The following is a 26,205-nucleotide window of genomic DNA, read 5'->3' on the forward strand; positions in this document are numbered from 1 at the left end:
TTATCCCACTTAAAAGGGAGCCCTGCGTCACTCTCTTGATACCAGTCACCTCTCTTAAGGTCAATTCAAAAAGGATAGCAAGAAAACACACATTAATGAAAAAAACACACCAAAGAAAAAAAGAGTAAAAGCATGGCCTTATGCGTCGCAGGAAAACAGACCAAAAACATGGGGGGAGGGGCAATTTAAAATGTTGCTCAAAAAAAAAAAAAAAAAAAAAAAAATCCTGCCCTCCCAGAAACTTGGTCCTAAATCCACCTATGCTGAGTATTTATTAACGCAATCGATGTGTTTTAGTTTGCTTTCAGCTACCGAAATTAATTCGTCCCTTAGAAGTATTCTCGAGCTTCTCAAAATAATGACAGTTTTCCTTATTTCTTTCAAAAAAGTATTAAATGGTGGAAGCGTAAACAAGAAAACTCTGGATTAACAAAATTGAATAACTTTATACCAGGTAAAATTTTTTATTGTTTTGTATGAATTTGTAAGAATATGAGTTTTTTTAATCTTAAATTAATTTAACTAATCATATTTTACAGCAGCATTTAGTTGGAATGGACAGTATGCAAAATATTTTCTTGAATTTATTATCGTAGAACAAAATGAAAAATGTTTAACCGAGAAAGAAATTACTTTATTCATAGACTAATAATAAGAGTAGACCGAGCTTTCTCATTCTTACTGATGAAGAAAATTGGTTCATAGATGTATCATGTGACTAGTGGAAGGGCTTGGCGAAGACTTTGGCAGCATGGTTGCTAGATGGCAGCATTATCTATAGTTTGGCATTCGACATGTATTTTAAGACAATGTGTTTTCATTAAAAAAAACTTCCAGGTGCAGAGATTGAACTGTTTTTCTTTTAGTTATGCATTATTTTGACATTAGTAAAAGTTTTTGATCAGTTTTCGGTAACTTTTATTTCATTTGGAGCTGTCAGCGTTGGCGTGAACGAAATGGCGTAAACGTTTTGCGTTAACGCAAAAATGTACTAATCGGTATCTTAAATTGAAACTGTAGGTAAAAATCTTACCGCTTGCTGATTCTTCTTGGTCGCTTGCATCTTTTATTGCTTAGAGAGTTATTGAAATTGACTAAAGAAAATGCACAATACTATCTAAGCGAAAAACTCACTATATTATCAAAATATTTACAACTTAGAATAACTAATTTACAAATCGGACTCCATAAAAGATCATTCTTCCGTGTTCCATAAATTCTATTTATTTTATTTCGCGCTGGCGTTGATCGTCTGCTACGATTAACGCCCGCTGTTGCTAGGATATCCACCAGTCACATGGTTTGGTTTATGAGCAGCAAAAGGGTTGCCATAGCTCGGTCTACTCTTATTAGTCTACGACTTTATTCCTTTTATTCTCAGCTGAAAGGTTTCGCCAAATTTGTTTAGGGTTATAGTTTTGGTATTGTGCGAGCAAAGTAGCCTTGGCGAGATTTCGCGTTTTTAGTTAAACCATTTTTAATTTTTATCATGAGTGGAATAAAATGATAGTAAGATTACAGAATTCGATAAGTAAAAAGAAATAATGGTCAATCAACTGAAAAGAAAACTACCACCATGTATAAACTGTGAGTACACATTTTATTTATTTTGTTCTGAGTGAATTTGAATAAATATCAGTTTTTCAATTCGATGAAAAAGAAAACGAACTTAACAACATTGAAACAATTTTTCCTTAACCTAATTCCACATAAATGATTTAAATAACCTTTGTTACTACAGTATCCTACTGAAATAGACCGTATGCAAATAAATTTTCTTGAAAATATTTATCGCAGAACAGATTGAAAAATCCAGAAAGAACGTTAAGAATTTGAACAATAAAAAATAAAAGTTCGCCAAAAATCTGTTTATAGGGTTATGGTTTTAAAATTGTGTGAAAGAATAATGTATCTTGACAAGATTTCGCATATCAGGTAAATTATTTCCATGACGAATGAATTAAATGTATGATTTCTTTGGATATCCAATCATATAGTCATAGAAATAAATTATCTAGTGTTAAACGTTACTCTTGACAGTCTGTCACGTATGTGCACTATGTGACAAAAATGTCAACAAATGCCGGAAATGTCACGAAACTGAACTTAATATGTACTAATGTATAGAAAAAAACGGTACAAAATGAAAATGCCGTTCGAAGCGAACCAAAAATTTATGAATTCCGAATTCAGCATCGTGAAAATGGCTGCTTCAGAACAACTTACTGTGTGTTCTGCATTAATTGTTTACTTTCGTAATACTTTTTGGTTTCTAATCTCTTTCTATATATGGGTCAGAATAACCAAAAGACTGAAAAATCTTTTCAAATGAATAAAGCGAAAAATTCATACATACGAACAAAAATCACAACACTTTTAGCATTTTCTTCGTTACCACATGCGTTTGTTTTAGTTTTTAAGTCGGCCATTAGACAGTGACTGCAGTGCCCCCTATAGTTCGTTGGAGTTGCGAATATCGTCTAAAACTGTGTTTTTAGAACAACAATTTTGAAAATTTTTCAAGAAAGAACCCCAAAAACCCAACCTCTTTAACGTAATTAAAGAAAAAATATAAAATTATGTTTTTCAAGCTTCAATTTCGAAAAATGGCCGGAGAAAACGCCCCCAGCGTTTTTCCGCCCTAACATTGAGTTTGTCTCAATAAAGATTTCTCGTAATTTAGGCTTAATTATGTGTCTAATTTCCTTCCTGCTGATGCTCTGTTTATTTTATATTTGTCTTTGATTTAATTAGTTCTCAATTATTGTGTTCTTTCTTGGGGCCAAACAACAAAAAATAATCTAAATAGAATAAATATTTTATCAAAAAGATTTCAGAGAATAATTAATAGAGATAATATTGTGGGAAACAGTAATAGAAGTTTTTTAAAGACCGTATAATGTTGGTATTTTCATGCATGATTTAGTAATAAATGGTTTGAATTTGGAAATATTAGCAATCTGAAATGGTTCACAATTACTCCACTAGAAACCGTGAAAATATTATACCTATTAACACAAAAACAAATCTATTGTTTAAAGGTATTAACTCTTACGAACCAAGATTGTGGAATACTTCAGCCAATTGTTTAAAAGCCATTAATAGTCGAAATTTATTCAAGACAAGGCTCAAAAATTTTATGCTCAAATGTACTGCAGTTAATTTAGGATAAAGTATTATATTTGTAATAGTATACCTTGATTTTGTTATAAAATTCGACATACTTTATTGCATTAATTGTGCTGTGTTTGTGTGTTCTTTGTATGATTATGTATTTATTTTTGTTATTAATCTATATATATATAAATGAATGTTTGTCTGTATGTCATCCATGAACTCAAAAACTACCCGGCAGATTTGGCTGAAACTTTCACCGTTTGTTATTTTACGTTCGGATAAATCTGCAACGGTCTACCACTGACGTCACAGCTACGTTGCCTTATGATGTCATCGGAATGGGTGGAGCTACGTTTTCTTCAGCCGGTCTGAAATAAGTGGATTTACGTTGTTTTAGTCTCGCTGTTTTTTTTTTTTTTTAACTCATTCATTTCTTTTTTCTTATACTTTTGTAATTTTACTGGTACGACAATGATGTGACACCTATTATTTCCGCAGGAAATAAGAGATGTGCACATGGGTGCCGGCAAGGGGGGGGGGGGTGCAAGAAGGCTTTCTTATACCTCACGGCTTTTGCAAAAAAAAAATCAAAAAACAATTTTCAAAAAACATTTTATTTATTAACTTTTTTACTAGTTATTTATAATAAATTTAAGCATATATCACTATGTTTTCTATTATATTTAGGTGTTTACATTATTTTTAGGGGCATTCTTCATCCTTGACTTATAAAAACTAAAATGGATTAATTAAACATATTGAAAAATTACAAAATATCTTAAAGAACTGCAAAATACATCACGATTAAAATTATTCCATCGCTTATGTTTATCTGAATTGGCAAGAAGTCCCCCCCCCCCCCGTCGACTTTTAAAAAAAAAAGTTAAAATAATTTTAAAACAAAAACTTTTTAATACTTTTAAAATATTTTTAAGCATGTTTTTAATGATACTAAATAAGGAAGAAAGTAACTACTTTTACTGAATAAGAAAGAAAGTAAAAATAACTGCATTTTAAGCAGAGGGCAAATACAAAACTGCAGAAATATTGTGATCAGAAAAATGCAACTTTTGAACTGAATAATTAAATAGAAATACGTCTTAGAAGTCGCTTTAAGATAAATTAAATGAATAAATAATTATTCACATAATTTTTTAAAAATTGGAAAATCAATTAATAAATAAAAATTAATTTTAATTTTGACTATGTCTTTCGCAATCACGTGTTTGTGTGTGTATGTAGGCGTGTGCGTGTAATTCTATCTGCAGTCATGTTGTTGTGTGCAGGCGTCTATATGTAGGTGTGGGAGTGGTGTATGCAGGCGTGTGTGTGCGTGTAGGCCTCTGCGTGTGTGTAGGATATGGATGCAACCTGGAGACGGTGTCCGCTGGAGTAGCAGTATGGGGACTGGGGAGGGGGTGGACAAGGTGGAGTCCCTCCAAAAATCCACCGGTGGTGGCAAAAATAAAATCAAAGGACGGACGCCCAAAACGGTCAAGTGAGAACAATAAGCAATTCACAATTGCTGAATTAAAAAAAAATGTAAAATAAAAAAGTTTATATAAATATGTTTTTGATCAATCGCGGTTGTTTATTGTTTTTACTTGACAATAACTGATTTCCTTTGATTTCATTTTTCGATGCTTATGATGCAAACTTCTCTGGTGCACGGGCCTCCATGAGCGTGTCCATCTTCTTCAATGGTGGCGCCCATGTCCTCTGGTCCTCGGGCCTCCGCGAGCATGTCCCTCCTCCTTAGGTGGTGGCGCGTCCATGTCCTCTAGTCCACGAGTCTCCGCTAGCATGTTCCACCCCTTGGATGGTAGCGTCCATGCACCTCGAAATCGAATTATTTATTAACGAAATTTTCGATTTCACACATCCTTTTAAGCGAAAACATTATCCAGCACGCAACATCCAAAACATAACATCCAGTATCAAGCCCCAGGTAATCATTTGAATTTTGAAGTCAAGAATTCAATTACAGCGTTGCGGTAAAATCCATTAGTGGGAAAAAGAAGCCCATTGGGTAGGGTCCCCAGGTAAATGATACAGCGACTTTTGCATGTTCTTAACATGTGGCCGTATTCTTCTGATCGGTAGGGCGTTGGATTCGCAACTGCAGGATCGCGGATTCGATGCGGCTGGTCGGAGATCCTCCGTGTACGCTAATGGTGACAGGTTCACGTCACGTTTAATCAGTCGTGATCACGAAGACCTCCAAGTTTCCAACCCAAATCGATATTTCCAAGGGTGCTGGATCGATCAGGGATTGCCCGGCTCCTGGTCTGGATCAAGAAACTAAGAAACTTAACTGTTTTCAGGGTCCCATCTGACCAATGAAACCATGTGTAAGCGGTAGGTACGGGAACATGGGCGCCCATATGCGTAATTTTAAAAATGGGGGGGGGGGGTGCTCAGATATTTTTTCATGGTTTAGCAGGATATTTTCCCCATAGAAACCGATTTCAGTGCAGATTAGACTTTTTGAAGTGTGACATTTTTAATAAATTATTCATTGGTGGCTATAGAGAAGAAATATTTTTACATTTTTGCAAAGAAAACGTACTAAAAGCAAGGATGTTCCAATATCAAAGGGGGGGGGGGGCTTGAGCTCCCATTTTCCCCCCTATATGGGCGCCCTTGACGAGGGAGCCTGGAGTGTAGGCTAGTGTTATTTAACAAGTTGATTACGGAGGTATTGCTATTTCTGTTACTTTAATCTGCTATTAATCTATTACCAAGTATTTGCTAGAAAAGAAAGTTACACTTCCATCTCATTTCATTCCCCCTCCCCCAAAATTTTAAACTTTTTTAAATTCGATCCTATGTTTACAAGTTTATTCATTTAAAAACGTATTGCTAGCTTTATATCTTTGAAATTAAAATCAACAAAACTTATGAACTAACATTTGGCACTGGGGTGCTAAAATCAGATGTTCCGATCAGCCGAACGCGGAGCCCCCAGTGTTTAGGTTCCAAGCACGCTTGGTACTCGTTTTATCGACCCACTGAAGAAATTTAAGGCCGAGTTGACCGTGCCGAACCTTGGCATAAAACCCGGGTCTGCAGTGCAGCGAAACGAGCAGGGGACTCTTATTCAAGTCATCTTAGTTTATTCCATAAAATAATACAAAAAAAAAAAAAAACGAAACTTTGTCAAAAGCAGTCATTTAAAGGAGTTGGGATGCCTGAGCACAAATGCGATAAACTTCAGTTACGTATATTTTTCGTTTTAATCCATGCCTATGTTTCCTCTTATTCCTTAGAAATAATTTGGATTTGGTATTACAATCTTGACCCTCTCCCCATCCTGCTCTTCCACTTTAATTGGTTTTTTGTCAGCTGTTTTATTTCACGGACTCTTAAAACATATTGTTCCCCATAAACTTAGCTATTAAATTATCCCATTTAGCTATTAAATTTTATTTAATTGCTAAAATAAAAATATAATGGTTGAGTAACTTGATAAACTTATTTTGACAATTGCCACCCCCTATTTTAAACTTTAATAATATTATTAACAAGAAATAACCAATGTTTTTTAGTATAAATAAACAGATTTTTACCGGATATCTTTACATCCAAAAGTTCACAACTTTGAACTGAAAAAGGGGTTCCTGGGAACCCCGAAACACGTGTATTCAACACTCTATTTATTTATGCTAATAAACGTTAGATATTTCCTGTTATTTCTCGGCTTAAAGGAATTAAATTATTTCTTAACAAAAAAATCCGCGATTTTTTTCCGTTTTTTTTTCGTATACCGTTTTATTTTACAGAGAGAGAAACTTAAAATCTATTTTTCCCCACAAAATAGCTAAAATAGCTAAAATAAAACATATTTTGGTAAATAACTTGAAAAACTATTCTTGATATCTTCTCCCCCCTCCCATTTTTCGAATAAAATAATCATATCTTTTATAACGCCAAATTTATGTCTTAAAAACAAATAATATTTTAATTAAATATGAAGTAAAACCATTATTGCTTTAAAAAATAAACTCCCTTTCTTTTTTATAACAATAATAAAAAGGAAATAAAGATAAAAAAGAGAAATAAATAAATAAAAAAATATGATCGAAAAGCGAAAAGAAAAAATTATCAAACGCGAAAAATCAACTAGCAAAGAAAACGATGTGACGTCAGAAGGTTAGGTAGCTCCACCCATTCTTGTGACGTCAGAGGTAGACCGTTGCAGATTTATCCGAACGTGTTATTTTTGGTACTGGGAATGTTTATAGACCAGTTTGAAAAAAAATCCGATCGATAGTTCCTTTTTTATTCCAATTTAAGTCACAATCCATTGGATAAATACGAATAAAATTATCGGCTGCAGAAATTAATTCGCGTGAAAGATCTCATTGATAGGAAGTTAGCTGTTGCCATTTTTCTTGAGTTTGAACAAATAAATTTTTTCTTTATTGTTTTATGGCTTTTCATGCAACGGGGGGATTTAAAACTTTTTCTATTTGATATTTTTAGCGGTTGATTGATCTTGCAAACTGCGTGAGTACAAAATTTGAGTATAGTCACGGCTTCACTTGATACCTGGACCGATTATTATGAAAATTGCTATATATATGTATTTTTCCACGGAGAAGGTGCATAATATGCTCATTGAAGCCACTCGCCACCAGGTGGCACTGCAGAGTAGCAACTTCTGCCCCGTTCAACCGATTGTCATGAAAATCAGTATAATGATGTATTTTTTTGTTGGCGTAGCAACGCGCGTCGGGTACAGCTAGTATCTTCTATTATAAACTGACTCTAAATTAAGCTCCCACCTACTCAATCAGGGATTTTCATATAGACAGGGTGAAAAATATTTGTTTGTAATTTCTTTTTCTTCTATTTTATATGTGAAATGCATATTTGTAAGAAATAGTTCCCTGATTGAAATAAAAATGAATTGAATAAATTAAATGACTGAATTAAACATTAACAAAGATCGTCTAGAGTGCATTTTTAAGACCATATAAATCGGAAAAAAACGTGCCCCCCCCCCTCCCCTCACGCAACGCCTTTGTCAGTTTTACCCGCCTAAAATTCTTATTATTTAAATCCAAACTTACGGCAGTCTGTTTCTGGACCCTTGTCTATTACTGGTGCCGTTACACTAATGTATCTTTAAAACAGATTTTTAAAACGTTTTTATTATCCTTAGTTGAAATACAGTTTCTTTTTTGCTTGATTGCTTAAATGAACATATTTCTTACATAGTTAAAATTTGTCCCCAGCATTTTGGGTTATTACCATCGAACATTTTTATTGGCTACCACTGGGTTATCATATCAAATGTATTTAAAGTTCTTATTATTACTTTCATGGGTGCAAGAACTTCCATCCCAGGACGGATTTCCGTCTTGGACAAAATTTCCGAGACGGAGATCGGGACGGAAAAAAATTCGACGAGTCCTTCAGTTTTGACTTAAAAAAAAAGTGTTTCAAAAATATGCTTTAATAACTGGACCTTTGCATAACTACGAATTTACATCAACATTCTCTCGATTTTCCGCCATGGGCTTGTTTTGTTTGTAACGTGCTTTTGGAAGAGTGGCTTTTAAACTCGCGCCGTTTGACTTTTTTTTTAAGTAGCTCTGTTATTTCTAGGGCCCGATTAAGATATCAGGGGGTCCTAGGCCATATGCTTTTTCGGGGCCCCTGTGTAGTCAACCCTTACAATTTTACCCGTTTGCGAAAACAGTTTTAGCTATTAGTTTAAAAAAAATAGCCATTTGGGGGCCCCTTAAGGAGTGGGGGCCCTAGGCCGCGGCCTAGTTGGCCTATTCAGTAATCAGGCCCTGGTTATTTCCAACTCACTGCATTGCCGACCGAAGAGTTGCTCGCTAATTTTTCGAATTGACCACCTTTTGTCTCTATTTTTCACTTGCTATTTTAGATAATTGTTTCGTTTTTTTTTCTCATTTGCGTTTTTTTTTTTTTTGCAAACTTTGCACGCATAAATGAAAATTATGTGCGCTCTTAAATTGTCTTGGAGTTGAATCTGGATCACCGGTTGAGAGTGATTGATGACGGGATAAAATGTTTACGCCAGATCAAAGGGCGTCCACATACCATCAGGTAAAACGGGAACTGTCGGGTATTTTGAAAATTTCAATAAAAATGGGAATTCTGGAAAGAATCGGAGGCAAATTTCAAGCTGGTTTGAAACACCGATTGGCAACTGTTCCTGCATTTTTGACATGTTTCTGGTAAAATGTTCCAAGACTTGAGGAATTACTACGTTCCAATGACTATCAATCTAACACTTACTAGAATGGAAATATGGGTGGGGGGGGGGGGAGAAAGGACACGAAAAAAAATAACAGCAGCACGAGTTTGCGAAAAACGCTGCTCTTGCAAAGAGGGTAAGTCCGCAAATTCCCACGATACTGAAGTCTTAAAACATTTATATTTTGGAGAATCTAAAAGGGGAGGGGAGGGGGGCACTCAAGGGCCCCAGAATAAAAAATAGAAAAACTTAATTGTAAGCTATTTTTGAAGCTAGGAGTGGTTCCAGATTTCTCCTTTGCAAACTCTGAAAAAAAAAAAAAGGTCAAAAATGTTTAGGGTGTCTTTATTGATGTAATGTGGGGAGGGTGAGGTTTAAAAAAAATTGGAAACTGGAGTCTAAAAAAACTAATTTAGGTAATCTTTGGTGAATTTATGAGAGATGGTTTCGGTGTTCTAACTTGAAAATGTTTTGTAGCTGATGTGTTGATAACTATTTGAGGCTATACTTAAATGATTTAAGACAAAGGGTATTTGAGATCCTCTCCCGACAAATGTTTGTAATTGAACTTTTATAGGCTGTCTTTGGCAATGTCAAGAGGGGGGGGGGCGAAATTCCGATACTGGAGTCTTAAAAGCGCAACTTTAGACCATCTTTAATGAACATAAGGGCCGTTTCCATGGACACTTTCGACCCCGGAAAAAACCTGCTTTTCACCGCATTCCGGTTATTTGCGGGGTTTATGTGGAATCTTTCTACTCCTGCTAGCTTCTGGAGTGAAAGCGGTGTTTTTACCCAGAATGCATTACGCGAAACAAGTTCGTATACTAGCCGCTAAGGATGCTGGGTAAAAACAGCTTTCTCTGGTATAATGAGAGAACCTCTTTTTACATGGAAATGGAGAATTTTTCAATCGGTTTTTTGTGGAGCCAGAGCGGGGATTTACCGGGTCGTAAAAGGCGTTATAGAGGCAGAGGGTGGGGTTCGGGGTCCCCATCCCCCTTCAAAGCTGAAGTATTCAGACCTCTGCTTTAGGTAATCTTTGGGGGCCTTAAAAATAGGGAATTCGAAGGCTTTCTCAATAAATTTTAGAGATTGAATTCTTAAAACTTCGGTTATGAAAAGGAAAACCGCAAATTTAAGTCAAATTTACTGAACTTAGGGGAAAGAGTTCGGGGGTGGGGGTCCTCTCTCTCTCTCAAAAATTTCTCCATGCTGAAGTATTGAAATACTATTTTGGCTATTTTTGAGTGAGTTAAGAGTTAGGGAACTCAGGGGTCTTTCTCAAAACATTTTCGAAATTGAAGCCTTAAAACTTCGGGTTGTCTTTGGCGATGTGGGAATGGGAGTTGCTCTTTCAATAGAAAAATAAATCTTAAACAAACTTAAAACTGCCTTTAGTGCACCTACTTCACACAAGGAGAGAGGAGTATTCCACCGCCCAGCCCGAAATATTTTCGTTTTTGAAGTTTTAAGAACTTTTGTTTTGGGTTATCATTGGATGACTTAAGTGGGAAGGGAGTCAAAAGCTTCTGTCAAAAGGTTTTTGAAATTAAAGTATTAAAACTTTTAGGCGTTCATAAGTCATGTATATAGGTAAAGGGGGTACTGTACCTTGAAAAAAAATTTAGAAACTGAAGCCTTAAAAGCTCAAATTAAGGACGTTTGTGGTGAACTTAGAGAAAGGGGATCGAGAGATCCCTTCCAATTATTTTTTGATGCTGAACCATATAAAACGCTTCTGTAGGCTGTATTTGAGTGCCTTTTGAGGGATATGATTCGGGAGCTCTCCATGGGGTAAAGAATCAGTTCCGCTATTGTTTTTTTTTTTTTAATTAATGAATATTGAATAGTGTTCCTCGTTTAAAAAATACATCTACTTCCCTGAAGCTTTTTTATATTGCTTATTTTACCAACTGCTATATTATAAAAGAATTCTTTTATAAATGAAGACTGAGGGAATGGTGCCATTTACCATAATCGCCCTTACCCTTCCCCCACCGTTCCTTCTTTTTTAGTTTGTTCACGCTATCTTGGGTAGACTTTCCGATGAGAACTGTTACTATGTTGCTGAATAACTGATTTATGTTGCAAAATTGAAAATCTTATTCCCAAGCGATATTATTGCTGCAATAAAAATGTTTACGATCGGCAAAAAACAAATAGCGGGGAGCCCTGAACGTTTTTACCCCTAACATCATCCAGCATCGTCTAAAATTGCGTTTTTGGAACTTCAATTTCGAAATATTGCCGAAGAAGATTTCTTGAACTCCATCCCTTCAAACGCATTCAAAAAGTGTATAAACGTTATGAAAGATGGAGTTCATTTTTAAAACTTCAATTTCGGGGAAAAATTTCTGGGGGAGAGCCCCAGACCCCCCGTCATTGGCGGGTTTTAGGTTTTTGGAACTACAGTATCAAATGCTTAAATATTACAATTTAAACTGGGTCCATGTTGTTAGAAAAGACAGTCTTAAAATTGAGATTAAACACAGATTCCAAAACTGCCATTGTTAAAATCTACAACAACAACACTTATACTCACAACTTTTTCCTTAAGCACGCATGTGAGGAGGGGGGGGGGGTTCAAAATATTTCCGTCTTGAACACATCACCAAACTTGCACCCATGATTACTTTAAGTATTATAATATATATTTTTTTAAAATTTATATCTGTTCAAAAACAACGAAAAAAAAGGGGGTTATTAAAGCAGTCACTCTTAAAATGTGGAAAAAACGTTGCAACTTTAGAAGTTAACGTGTTTCCTTGCATGCATTAATACATGTACTTTCTCTCTCTCTCAATCTCTCTCTCTCTCTTTTGCACTAACCTTTTAGATTTGGTTTTGATTTTAATTCCTGCTAAATGTTTTTTTTTTTTTTTTTTTTTTTTTTTTTTTTAACGTTCATTGATGAAGACGAATGATTTGCTCTTACCAGGTAACCTCATGATCAAGGAAATTCGAAAAAAATCGAAATTGTTAGCACTTGAAAGAGCATCGTAAAACATGTTTATGGCGCAAAAGTACGTGCCCTCCCGACTCCTTTATCGAAATATGAGGTCTTAAAGTTTGCCGAAAGTTTTAGTTAAATCGCCAAATTTTGCCAGTTTTGTTCAAAAATGGTAGGTACGGCGCGAATTCAAGATCTGCATCTGGCAAGGCATCTGAGGCCTTCACCAAAACGCGTGAAGGATGTTTTAAGCTAATTCTTTACTCGTGGGTGACTACCAGGAGGAGAGGCTCGCCATAAAATTTTTAAGGGTTTGTTTTCAGGGGCATTTTTCCCTCGTCGAGGGGAGGGGGATTTTTGTTTTTGTGGGATCTTTAAAGTATTAGGGTGGGGGAGAGTAGCTTTATCGCTCTTGGAGAAAATAGGCAACCCTTCTTTACTTGAGTGCATCAAAGATAAGAACCACCATCAAACTTATTAAGTGGAAAGTTTTTCCAGAGGCACAACTTTAAATCAAGATTAAGCTTAAGTTTTAACTTATTATTAATGATAAAATCAGCCCACTACAGTCAGAAGAGAGGGGGAGGATTTCAGGGGCTTAGGTTGACCCTCCTGGTTTTTAACAAAAATGTAAAAGTGTAGTATGGAAGGGAAGGGGGGCGACCGCAGGGAAACGATGTCAACGAATTTTTTTTTTTTTTGCAAAAACAAGGCAAACATAATAGTAATCGATTTCAACCAACTTTTTTTCTGGCGAGTCCCATAAATCCGAAGGTTTTCCCAGACACATTATTTTCAACTCTAGCTTTGTGTATTTGGGTGTGTTTTCTGTTGCTTTTCGGCATGATAAACATTTTGTATAATTCTGCCGTGGAAAAGCAAAACGTAGTATCAGCATTTTTTTTTTTTTCTTTTTTTTTTTGCCACATTTTGTACTTTAGCCAGGGACGCCCACCTGGGGAGGGGGAGGGTCGTATGGCAGACTGCGCCAATGAAATTTTTAGGGGGGGGTGTTTGAGGGGTATTTTCTCATTTTGGGGAGGGGTTTCTTGCTTTTGGGGGATCTCCGTGATATTTAGAGGGCGCCCTTGCCCTTAGAGGGGGGCACCTCTGCCTTAGCTTTAGTGTACAAAATTGCTTATTTGGTTTCCGCTGAAAATTAAGCACGAAAAGAGCGTCATGTTCAAACGTTTCCCTTTTTGGAATCCAAAACGCGTTTCTTCAAATATCTCAAAAATTCATTTCTGCAGATACTGCGTTTTAACTTCCAACGGTAGAATTGACCTTTTCCCCCGTAAAATTTTGAAGAGACGAACCTTATAAAAGTATATTTTTGCATTTTAGCAGATTTTAAAAAGAATTTACTTTAGTGTTAATTACAATATCGTTGGTGTTATATTTTAAGTATTTCTTATTATAGTTCTTATAAGTATTAATTATGAGCATTTCTTTTAGATTCTATGCAAAGCTCATTTGTTTACTTTAGGCAATTAAATATAAACTCTTTAAAAATATCTAACTCAGATTAATCTAAATACAGACAATAACTAAAGTAAAATAAAAATGAAATAATAAGTTAATTTATATACTTAAGGCAATATAAATTTAAAACAAAATTTTAACTCAGAAACTTTAATTAGCAGATTAATGTTAAATTCAAATAAGATATATAGTAAAATAAAAATGAAGCCTGCCGAAAATGCAAAAATATGTTACTGACCCTGACAAATATGACACAGAACAAAATAATGATTAAAAGATAGAAAATTGTGGCACTAGAAGCATGTCATGAATTTAAGCTGGGTACAGATATTTCAACAGTAAAACTCCCCCGAAATGCAAAATTGCAAAGCTTGTTTAAAATGGAAGTGGCCGAGTTTTCAATAACCCAGACTTATACCAAGCATCAAGTATCATGTCCGAGTATTGTGGTTGTAATAATCGGGAAATGAATAAGTGATTGTAGTTTGATTGAAACATAACTTGTAAAAGTTATTCCAGTATTTTTAAAAATGAAAAAAAAAAAAAAAAACATGCAATATGTTGTGCATTTACGTTATACTCACTTTTAGCTGTAGTGGCAAATTTTCTTCAGACGTCAGGGGTTGTTGTAACGAACGTCAACTATATGTTACCATTTTTTAAGAACAAAAATAACTGTTTCTTTCCATCCATGATGTAATTTTCGAAATCGATTATTTTGAAGCGCAGGTTATTGACATTTTTTATCCGTTGTTTGTTTTTAGAATTTTTTTTTCTATTTTAAATTATAAAAACTAAGTGTTTTTCCTCACACTGGTCAGACAATAAAACTTCATGTATTAATTATCACTTAAAAAAATAAAAAACTGATGCCATAATCCATGACCATTTTGTTTCAACATCAAAAATTATTCATTTTATTATCTGTATTTCAGCTTAATCTCGAATGCTTTTTGTACCTATTCATATTAATTCTTCCAGATTATTAAGAAATACTTACAACATATTTCATGAATAAGAATTAACACTTAAATAAGTTAAATACACTTAAAATACAGAAAAACTCTGAAATGTATTATTATCACGAATGAAATGAAAAAATTTATGTTTAATTTCATTGTAAAATTGTCGTTCCTCTGGCTGGTCTCTGGATAAAGCTTACTACTTTTCACTTCATAGGTTTGATGGTGATTTCTTTAATTTAACACGCACCAAGTAAGGGATCAATGCAACACATATGTCTCACGCTTTGTAGACGACACAAAATGGGATGGCAATGAGATGCCTTGTAATGTACAGATGATGAAATCGCGCGGTGTTTTAAATTTCTTGCCAAGTCTTTAAATCTGGCGGCTTTTCTTGAGATTTCAGCAGACTTAAAGTCTGCCGAAATCTCTTAGGGGATATAGGGGCTGGGCTTAAAGCCCCTATAAACGAAGTGACGCAAATGTGTACACAATTTATGGGTCAAAAAAATGTCTAACTATGCTCTTTCAAATGCGACCATGTTGAACTTTTCCCATGATTACTGAAGTCGTGAAGTTCCATGGTTAGTATTTATTTCACACTAATGAAATAGTTCACATTTCTGCACGTATCACTGGTTTTAAGAAAATTCCCCCGAGATTGCTTGACCAACATAACCTGTATTTGAGAGCTCGTAGGATTACAGCAAAATATATTAGAATGCGACACTCAAATTCTGATGTACCAGTTATGTGAGTATTACAGTCGTCCCTCGCTACTTCGCGCTTTAGTCCAGTCATTATAGTAAGTTCACCTCGGAATTCGAGATACCCAGCTGTAAGTCTGTAAATACTTGTATATTGACACCCTAAAAGTTGTCTCAAAACCTACATATGGTAGGGTGTACGCAACTATTAAATTTCAAGGTCAAAAGTTACAAAAATCGTTTTTTTGCGTTTTTTTTTTTTTTTTTTTTTTGTAAATATCTCCTTTCCTATGGATTTTTTGCTATTTGTATTTATTATCAACATTGTAGAATACAAAATTCTCTACAAATTTTGTTTAAAAAATTTTTTTATACGGTGAACCGTTTTCGAGATAGAGGGCGGAGAGCGCGCGGTCACAGGATCACTTCAGGTCAACCGGTGCCTCCGGTCGAAAACGCGCCATAACGAAACGAACTCCGGTCGAAAACGCACGTTGATGAACTATCGATAAATCAATGATTATAAATATTTGTCAATTTTTATTAACTATTATATTATATTTTATCATTTTCTTCCTGACCTATCCACTTTTTATTCAGTATTAATTTACTTAACAACACTTACCTGCCCATGTAATTGCAGAATTGTTAATGAAAATATAGGAATTATATTTGAATTTTAACCTAATTAATATTAATAACTTCTTACATAATGAAAAAAAATAAATTATGAATTAATCTTTTTATTAAAAAATATCATTTATTTTTATTAAAAGTTAAAAAAAAATGGGATAAAGGGTACAAAAACTACAATTTATAATTTTAATCATCTTCTTCCTCTTTATCGTCGTTTTCCGGCTGCTGGTAAATTTCAGACTGGTCTTCGTTATCGTCTTCAACAACATTTGTCTCAAGTTCTTCCATGATTTCGGGGTCAAAGGTTCCATCTTCGTTAATGTCGCTCTGATATGGTAGAGCATTGAGACAAGCTTGCCCATTACATTGACCACAAGCTAAAAAGCATTGCAAGCCCGCTTTCCTGCATCCGCATCGCGAACCACAACAAATCTTGCAGTTGCAGAAAATTGTATTTAGCAAATCTTCTGGAGCAGGTAGTAAAATTGTCATGATAGGCTCCTGAAAATCGTTTCGCATTGCCCAACCCCATACCTGGGGCTCCAAATCATGCTCCAACCAAGTTTGAACTTGATAATATACACGTTTGAAATGTTGATGAGCAGCTGCACTTGTTGGTGGAATATTTGAAAGCTGCACAGGTTTATTAAATTTTGTAGACTTGACGTAATGCATATAACGAAGATGATCGAGATTTTTCACAGATTTCGGGGCATTATAGACTGCCAATAAAGTTTGAGTTCCACTCTCTAATAATCTCTGGGCCGAACAATTTTCTTCCTCAAATGCTGCAGCTAGTTCATCCAAATTTGTCAGTTTCTCAAAAACTTTTAAAAATATTTTTTTTTCCTTTTAAAAAAGCGCAGAAGTTGTGTCATAGCCACTTAATGCGTGTAGAAATAAAATATGTGTTTTGGAATGAGGATAATTATCTCCGAGTATATCTCCGTTTTTCAACTACAGTAAAACCTGTAAAGTTGACTACCCTTGTAAGTTGACCTCTTGCCTATGTTGACCGCTTTTCTCGGGAACGGAATTAGTCCAATCTTATATAATGAAGGAAAATCTCTGTAACTTGACCACCTCTGTATCTTGACCACCTGTCTATCCTGACCACTAATGTACACCAAATTTAGTTTGGAGTATTGTAAAAAACCATTTGTAAGTTGACCACTTGGTTTATTTGTTAAAACTTAACTAAGAAAATTATTTAATTTTATTATTATTTTTTTATAGCTTTCCATGAAAAATTTTAATGCTTTGATGCACAGTTGCCATCTGCTCCGCAAAAATAGCTAGACTTTGCAGCTCTGCAAAAATTTATCTTACTCCGCATTTCCCGGTCAAGCGTTTTCAAGCATGACATAGTGAAGATGTTTTCCTTTTGTTGTTCTATTTGAGATAGCCTTTTGTACTCTGTTCAATGAAAACAGGTGTCAGTAGTACAAAGGCTTTTTTTCCAGTTGCAATATTTTGTGGCAACACTGGAATTGTGCTTAAGAGTAAAGTTATTTATTTCTGGTGCAAGGGATTAAAAAATAGAACATTTTCATTTTCAACTGCCTTGATGAACTAAGAGAGTTCAGCTTGGTGCTCTTTGTGTAATGAATTTTACATAAACTCGTTTCAAAAAGAAAGTTAGTGTTAAAGGTCATTTGGTGGGCTTGATCAGTTCTTACGCTTCTGCAAAAGCTTCCTCACACGCATGAAGCTTGCGCGAAGTTTACAAAGAAAAAAAGATCACCTTTTTCTTCTTTCATGAGTTATTTTTTTCTTTTTTTAATGCAAAAAATATTGATTTCTAATATGTTCTAGAAACAAATCACATTAAGTCAAAAAAGTGGTAAGCCTCCGAAAGCATCAAATGCTGTTTTATCGTCTTTACACCAGCGTCGAGCAGTATTACCAAGCGTCATACTGCATTGTTTTCCTCTAATAATGAACATACTACAGTTTTGTGCATTTAACTCTATTTTGTTGATACTTTTTCTACCAGTATAACTTCTAGAATTTTTTTACTTAGAAGAGACACAGTAGTGACCTACGTTCTGCCTGTAGTTGACCACAACGAGCATAAAAAGTAATATTTCAAAACAGATAGATCGACTTGAAACTAAGAACTTGGAATCTCGAAACAAGGATTTGGTTGATATTTTTTGGTGAAGAGTGCAATTTTGTCTGTAAGCAAAAGTATGACTGAGGGATGCTTGCCCCCGGGCTCCCCCACCCCCTTAGCCATGGATCAGAGCCATATAATGACTAATTTTACACACCCAATGTTGGTGAATGGAAAAGAAGCTTTTTATATTTTGGAATAATTTCTGGTTTATTTCTGTATTTGTGTTAATGTTTAATCTACTGCATTAAAGTTAAACAAAGTTAAACTCTTTTGCAAATGAAATAAATTATGATTGAAAAGGAAGGTAACACAAGAGAGAGTGTTTAAAAGAGAGGTTTAATTTAACTTGTTATTGCTAGAGAATTGAAAACCTTCAAGAAACTATCACGAGAAATTATTAAGTATACCTTCTTGATTCTACACTGAAACCGAGTCAGTAACATTCTTTCACCATTACTAGTACTACGTCGCCTATTACAACATTATAACAGCAACAGAGACAAAAAATAGGGCAGAAACTAGTTTATTTGGAGCAATTTATTGTATTACAATTGTTGAGTTGAAGTCGGTTATGATATAACATTTCTGATAGGAATTTGCATTAAATTTTACAACTCTTTCTAAAAAAGTCTATCTTGATTTTAACTAATCAATATTTTTCCTCGAAACATGTGTTTATTGTGGAAAAGGCAGCAAGAGGTGGAAAACTAGGCAAGAAAACGAGCTTTGAAGATTTTCAGAAGCAGTAAATTCTGAGTCATTCGACCGCTAATCAGCAGTAATCATCATCATCAATGAACATCATCAGGGAATAGTCATCATAGTTGCCTTGACGCTATCATTGAGCGAAGTCATCATTCCGGTCTCGTAATAAGTCATTTGTCAGTAGTCACGGTCCATTAGACCTTTTGGTGATCGATCAAACATTCACATAGTCAACAGTTTGGTGATGGATCAAACATTCATAGTCAGTAGTTTTTGCAATCGTTCAAATATTCACATAGTCAATTGTTTGGTGATCAATCAAATATTCATAGTCAATAGTTTGGTGATGATCAAACACTCGCATAGTCGGTAGTTTTTGCAATCGATCAAATATTCACATAGTTAATTGCTTGGTGATCGATGAAATATTCACATAGCCAACAGTTTAGGTATCGATCAAACATTCATGCAGTCAGTAGTTTTTGCGATCGTTCAAATATTCCCATAGTCAATTGTTTGGTGATCGATCAAATATTTATAGACAATAGTTTGGTGATGGATCAAACATTCACATAGTCATGAGTTTTTGCGATCGGTCAAATATTCACACTGTCAATTGTTTGATGATCAATCAAATATTCACAGTCAGCAGTTTTTGCGATTGATCAAATATTTACATAGTTAATTGCTAAGTGATCGATCAAATATTCATCGTCAGATAGTCACTAATTTGGTAATCAATCAAATATTCACATAGCCAGCAGTTTAGAGATCGATCAAACATTTATATAGTCAGTACACTGTTATAACCAGGGGTTCCAGACGAGTGAAAATATTCCCTCTAAGGTGAAAGCATAGTGCCTGAAGCATAGGCCAGAAAATAGAGCAGAGGAGCCAAAACAGCATGCAATCGCAGAAAGACTCATTGCGCATGCGCTTTTTGCCTTAGACATACATTCAAACCACCTCAATATGGCGGACAAATAATGATTGCGTTTGTGTGTCTCTCACATTGAATGAAGTACACTATTGGATTAAAACACAACTTTTCTAGGATTAATTATCCGAAATTACAAGTAAGTACAGCTTTTGATCACTTTGTAGCTTTTAGGGCTTTCAAACATAGTTAAGTGTTTAAAAGTGCATTTATTGCTTTTCAGTAACCGTTAGTCTTCTAGTTCCCGTTTACCGTTACTATCGTGAAATTTCCATCATTCAAAACGCTACTAAAAATATCTGTCATTACTTTCTTGAATACTCGATAAGCAGCTTTTATTAATCACCAAAATAACCTTAATAAAAATGTTTCTTGTGCTTCGTAATTATAACAGAAAGCTAGCGAGAAAAAAAAATCTCTCTCAGTCTAGCTCTTTTTTTTTTTTTTTTTTTTTTTGCTTTCTCATTCAAGTGTTAGAATCATTTCCTGTTAGCGGTTGATGCTCGATAGCGTTAGAAATTCCTTTTGGTTTTTTATTTAACTGGTTGAAAAACTTTATGTGCATTTTATTTTGTTTCTCTTGATTAACGTTTATGAAACGATTTTGTTCTTCCGTAATTGTAATATCCCTGAATATTTTTGGCTCATCATGTAAATAATCCATAAGTACAGCTATGGTTCATTTTCGGAATACGTCATGTTTTAGTAAATGTATAATTTCTCACATGTTTTAAATAATTACTCGTTTTTAAATTATAACGTATTTGTGACAGATCTTTGATACCAAGTGGAGGGGTAGATATTTATTGTTTTATTAATTTTTGACATTACTTTTTGTTAAAAAAACCCATCAGAACCCTGAATTTTTTCACATGTTTTTTAACGGCCCCAGAGTTATTATTCATATTATTTATTTTATGAATTTTTAAGAAAACGATAAAGATTTCACCGGCCCGCAAAGTTTTTCCATTTGCTTTTACCGCTCCCGTGGGTCAAAAGAGGTTGAGAAACACTGAGTTAGAGCACGATCAGATGAATTAAAGCTATGAGCACTTCTTAACTATGTTGAAAGCTCTGAAATATGATCAAATGCTGTAATTACATGTTTTAATCATTCCCAATACCGAGTTCAATGTGAAAATGTCCAAAACGTAGAATATGATAAATCAAAACAAAACTTAAAAAAAAGAAAAAAAAATACACAACTGTATTCAAAAACGTACACAATACGGGGGAGGGGGGAGGAGGATCTATAGTAAGGGTGCCATTTCTCTCTCCGAAGGTTCCTTTTTTTCACTCCGGCTGTCTAGTTTTTAAAAGGTGCCTGTTTTTCACCCTATTTAGAGGTGCGATTTCGGCTCCGTATTGGGTGCCGCTGGTGAACAAGCGTTTCTCCCCTGAAAGGTGCCGAATGCATCCTGCAGTTTTAACATTGTAGTTTTTGCGATCGATCAAATATTCTCATAATCAATAGTTAGATGATCGATCCAATATTCACAAAGTCAGTGTCAATATCCACATAGTAAGCAAACATTTCATCTTTTTCAAATTAACATTAATAACCAAATATATTTTTCAAAATAATCACTTTTCAAGAAATGGCAAAGGCATCAACTAATTTCAAAATAAAATGTGTACAAAATTCTATTTGTAATTAATTTATCAAGTAAAGATTTTGATAGAAAGTAAATAGTTTTTGAGATTGAAAGGAAAACTGAAAAATCGCTACTTAAATTAAAATTGTGTGATTATCTTTCGAGTAAACATTCAAAAAAAAAAAAAAAAAGTAATAATATTAATAGAACAAGATAAAAAGCGTCTTGTAACTGGTCTGACCAAACACAAATTCAAATAAACATCAGGCTTTCCCGAAATGAGATCAATGGGGTCGTTTCCAAAATTTTAAAAGTATTTTTTTCTGAAAGAGCATATCAAGTGTTTGAACCGTTTTGTTGAAAAAAAAAAAATAAAAAGAAAATGTTTTAAGCTGCTTCGCGTCAGAATGCGTATAGTATTTATTACAGCTTGATTTATCTATTGCCCACTGAGCAGTTGTTTTATTAACTATTTTTTCTCTCGTACTGATGGTTTGTTCCTTCAGCCATACTCAAAGGATAAAGAGCGTCCTCAGATATTAAGTGTAAAAAATTAACTACCCATCTAGAACAAACGGGAAATCCCACTGCAACATCCTCCATATGAAAAAGAATAAAACAATCGAAAGGATATCGTTTAAAAAAATGATAAAGGTAAAAACAGTTCTCTGAATAAGCGAAAATCACTCATCCCCCCTCACGATGTAAAATAAACACATTCTGCAACTAAGATGACTAAACACTCTTTGAAAACGAAAAACAATTCTTTGCAATTTGAAATATTTCGCCAAAAAAATACTATAAGTTACATTAACAGTACTTTCAGTAAGTTTACCGCCCTACAACCAGGGCTAAAGCAGAATACAAATAAAACGTAGAGAGAGAGAGAGAGTGAAGCCTTTTTCATTTCTTGAAAGCAACGATTTTAGGTCCCGTGATATACTATTTTAAAGTTAAGTACTGGAAGAAATCGGGTTTCTTTCACTAATCAAATGATCAGAAAATACCGTACCTAGCAACTTTTGTTTCTCGGCAGAAATCCATCCGAGTTTTGGCACCAATGTCAAGAATACTTTAAGAATTATCTAACTAATCAGTACATTATTAAAGGAAAAGGTGATGGAATTTAAAGACGAAACAAATTTTATTTTCGTCCAGATAAATTACAACAGGGTAGTTCTGTGCACAAAAGATCAGTGCAGTGGAAAATCTTTATCTTCGGTGGAAAGAACAAATTAGGCAACATATGAAGGCTTAAAAGTTTTCGTTTAAAAGATCGGACTGCTAATCGGTCGGAGTTGGCTTCGCTCACTGATCGGCTGGATTACAGTAACGTGGTGGCTCTGCGACTTTGGCTATAAACAATAGAGTTGCGTGATCATTTGTTTCTATTTTAAAGTTACTGTTAATGTACATGAAATGCACCGTCAGCTCAGTCATTCCAGCCGAGGACTGCAGTTTCGGGCTTATTAGCACTCATCAGCCCGGCATAGGAAGTGACTGTATTTCATGTATTTCTTCCTTAGCCCTGGTTGTAGGGCGGTAACTTACTGAAAATACCATGCTTTGCCTTCAATCTTCGAGTTGAACCGAACCATTGCTTCGGTCACTCTTTTGTTTAGCACTCTTGGTTTCCTTAAGAGGTTTTCCACATCAGTCACTTCCTATGTACTGATTAGTTAGATAATTCTTAAAGTTTTCTTGACATTGGTGCCAAAACTCAGATGGATTTGAGCCGAGGAACAAATGTTGCTAGGTTCGGTACTTTCTGATCATTTGGTTAGGAAAAGGAAAACCTAAAGCACCGATCCGGTCACATGGTTCAACTACGACGACAAAACACACGTTTTGCGTGAACCTCCCAATACTTTACTTTAAAATATATCACAGGGCCTAAAATCGTTTCTTTCAAGACAGAGAAATGAAGGCTTCACTCTCTCTCTCTCTCTACATTTTATCTATTCTCAATTGACATATCACAGTAGGAAATTTCATTATAAAAAGCAGAGCTGTCTTTTTTATTGTCCATTGGCAACGGGTTAAATATTTATTTCAGTTCTCGCTCAACAATAGGTTAAAATAAATATTAATCATTTGGGAGATATAACCATCCAATGTTTAAATTAATTAATTAATTAACAAAAACGTTTCCGATCCGATCCATCGCGCTACGAAACCATGCTTGCCACAACTTAATTACACAAAAAAATTTGATCAAAATCGGTCCAGCCGTTTAAAAACCTAATGGTGACTAACGTCCGCACAGAATATTTTTATATATTAAGATATGACTAGAGGAATATGTTTTGGTCGGGTTGCCTATTAAAATATGGCCGGATGTAGGGAGAACTGGCAACAAAAACTACCCCCCCCCCCTTTTTTTTCTCTGAGCAATCAAGATGATTGCCAATGGAGTTGTTTCCTTCAGTCAAAAGTAGTACTTTTTGTCGCTGAAATTGATAGAATAAGCAAAAAAAAAAAAAAAACATGAACCCAGAAAATACTTTAATTTTCTCAACAATTATTTTTTAATTAATTTTTTAAATTGTCCGATTTTTGAAACAAGGCGTGGTCTTTATGACGTCACAAATGATGCACTTTGCCGCATCTTTCTACCCTGATTCCCCGTTATGATAATCAAGAAGCGAATAACAATTTCGCTCTACGCTTGCTATCAACCATATCGTTGCCAGTACACGTGAGTAAAGATGCGAAATAAAATATTTTGTTCTGTGAATGGCAACTCAGAATGGCATTTCATTATTTGTGATGTCATCGGACAGAAGTATAAACAATGAAAGCTCGCCGATTTAAGTAATTTTTAAAAATACTAAACTTAAACAAATTATTCAAACAATGGTCAGATCCTATGTTTTTAAGCATGCTCTTTCAGAAAAAAAATACTTTTAAAATTTTGGAAACGACCCCATTGATCTCATTTCGGGAAAGCCTGATGTTTATTTGAATTTGTGTTTTGGTCAGACCAGTTACAAGACGCTTTTTATCTTGTTCTATTAATATTATTACTATTTTTTTTTTTTTGTTTGTTTGAATGTCTACTCGAAAGATAATCACACAACTTTAAGTAGCGATTTTTCAGTTTTCCTTTCAATCTCAAAAACTATTTACTTTCTATCAAAATCTTTACTTGATAAATTAAAGAACATAAGATTCCCTTAAAAGATGTTTTTGTTTTTATTGTAGTTTTAAGAAGTGCTGATGGCATTTTAAAGGTCGTGAATTTTAAACCAGAGTCTGAACTAAAAAGAAAAATGATTTGTAGACCTTTCGCAAAGTTTCATAAGTAAAAAAGGGGAGGGGGAGTGATAATCAATTTTTAAAAAAATCATGAACTCCGAAATTAAATGTCTCCACAACTCTGATACCTACCTATAATGAAAATTAAAACGCCGTTGTAAAGGTATTTTTATGTTCTTTAATTTGTTAACAGATAATGTTACTCGAAAGTAAATAATTTTTCTGATATGAAACAAAAACTGAAAAAAAAAAAAAACCCCTCACCAAAACCCCAAGGTGAGTTTCCTAATTTCCGGTCATATCTTGATAGGCAACTCGGCGAAAGGTTGTGTTTTGTTGAAAAAACAGACTGGGCTAGAATTTTGCAGCGCAGGAAAAATTGAGCTCTAATTTTTTATCGCTTTAAACATGACTTCTATCTCTTCAGTTGTACTTTTAATACATATATCTTTTGGAACAAGGATCAGGTTTGTTATCATTTGACACACTGCTGCTTTTTTTTTTGGTGAAAAAAGTAAAAAATGAATTTTTACTACCTGCCTAGGTTACAAAAAAATGTTCTATTCAAACGAAGATAGAATTTTAATTTTTAAGGGCGGTCCTATTCCCTTTTTTACATGAAATCTAAGACTGAACTAGAATGTTGTGGCTATTACGAAACTTTCTTCTATACCTTTCTTATAATTCTAATCTCTCCCCATGCTTGACGAGGAAGCAATATTCCCAACAAAAACAAAATTACACAAGCCAAAACGTGACGAACATCCCAATAGGGTCGTTTCCAAAATTTTAAAAGTATTTTTTTCTGAAAGAGCATGCTTAAAAACATAGGATCTGACCATTTTTTAAATCATTTGTTTAAGTTCAATATTTTAAAAAAATTACTTAAATCGGCGAGCTTTCATTGTTTATGCCACTATAACATCACAAATGATTAAATGCCATTCTGTGTTGCCATTCAGAGAGCAAAATATTTAATTTGCATCTTTACTCACGTGTACTGGCAACGATATGGTTGATAGCAAGCGTAGAGCGCAATTTTAATTCGTTTCTCGGTTATCATAACGTGGAATCGCGGTAGAAAGATGCGGCAAAGTGCATCATTTGTAACGTCATTAAGACCACGCCTTGTTTCAAAAATCGGACAATTAAAAAAATTAATTAAAAAATAACTGTTGGGAAAATGAAAGTATTTTCTGGGTCCATGTTATTACTGAGCAATCACGATTGCTTATTGCTTTCATTTGACTATCTTTGGCGTTCCTATGATTTTATTTTCCCGCCAGCACCCTCTGCAGCATCACCGTCGACCGGCTCCTCACGATGCTGCTCCTCTAGCGAAAGCCGTCTCGAGGTTGCGTCCATATCCTACACACACACGCATGCATACACACACACACACACACACACACATACACACACACACAGATACCCCCCCCACACACACAAACACACACACACAGATACCCCCCCACACACACAAACACACATACACA

The sequence above is a fragment of the Uloborus diversus genome, chromosome 7, assembly GCF_026930045.1.
Source record: "Uloborus diversus isolate 005 chromosome 7, Udiv.v.3.1, whole genome shotgun sequence".
In the NCBI taxonomy this organism is placed as follows: Eukaryota; Metazoa; Arthropoda; class Arachnida; order Araneae; family Uloboridae; genus Uloborus; species Uloborus diversus.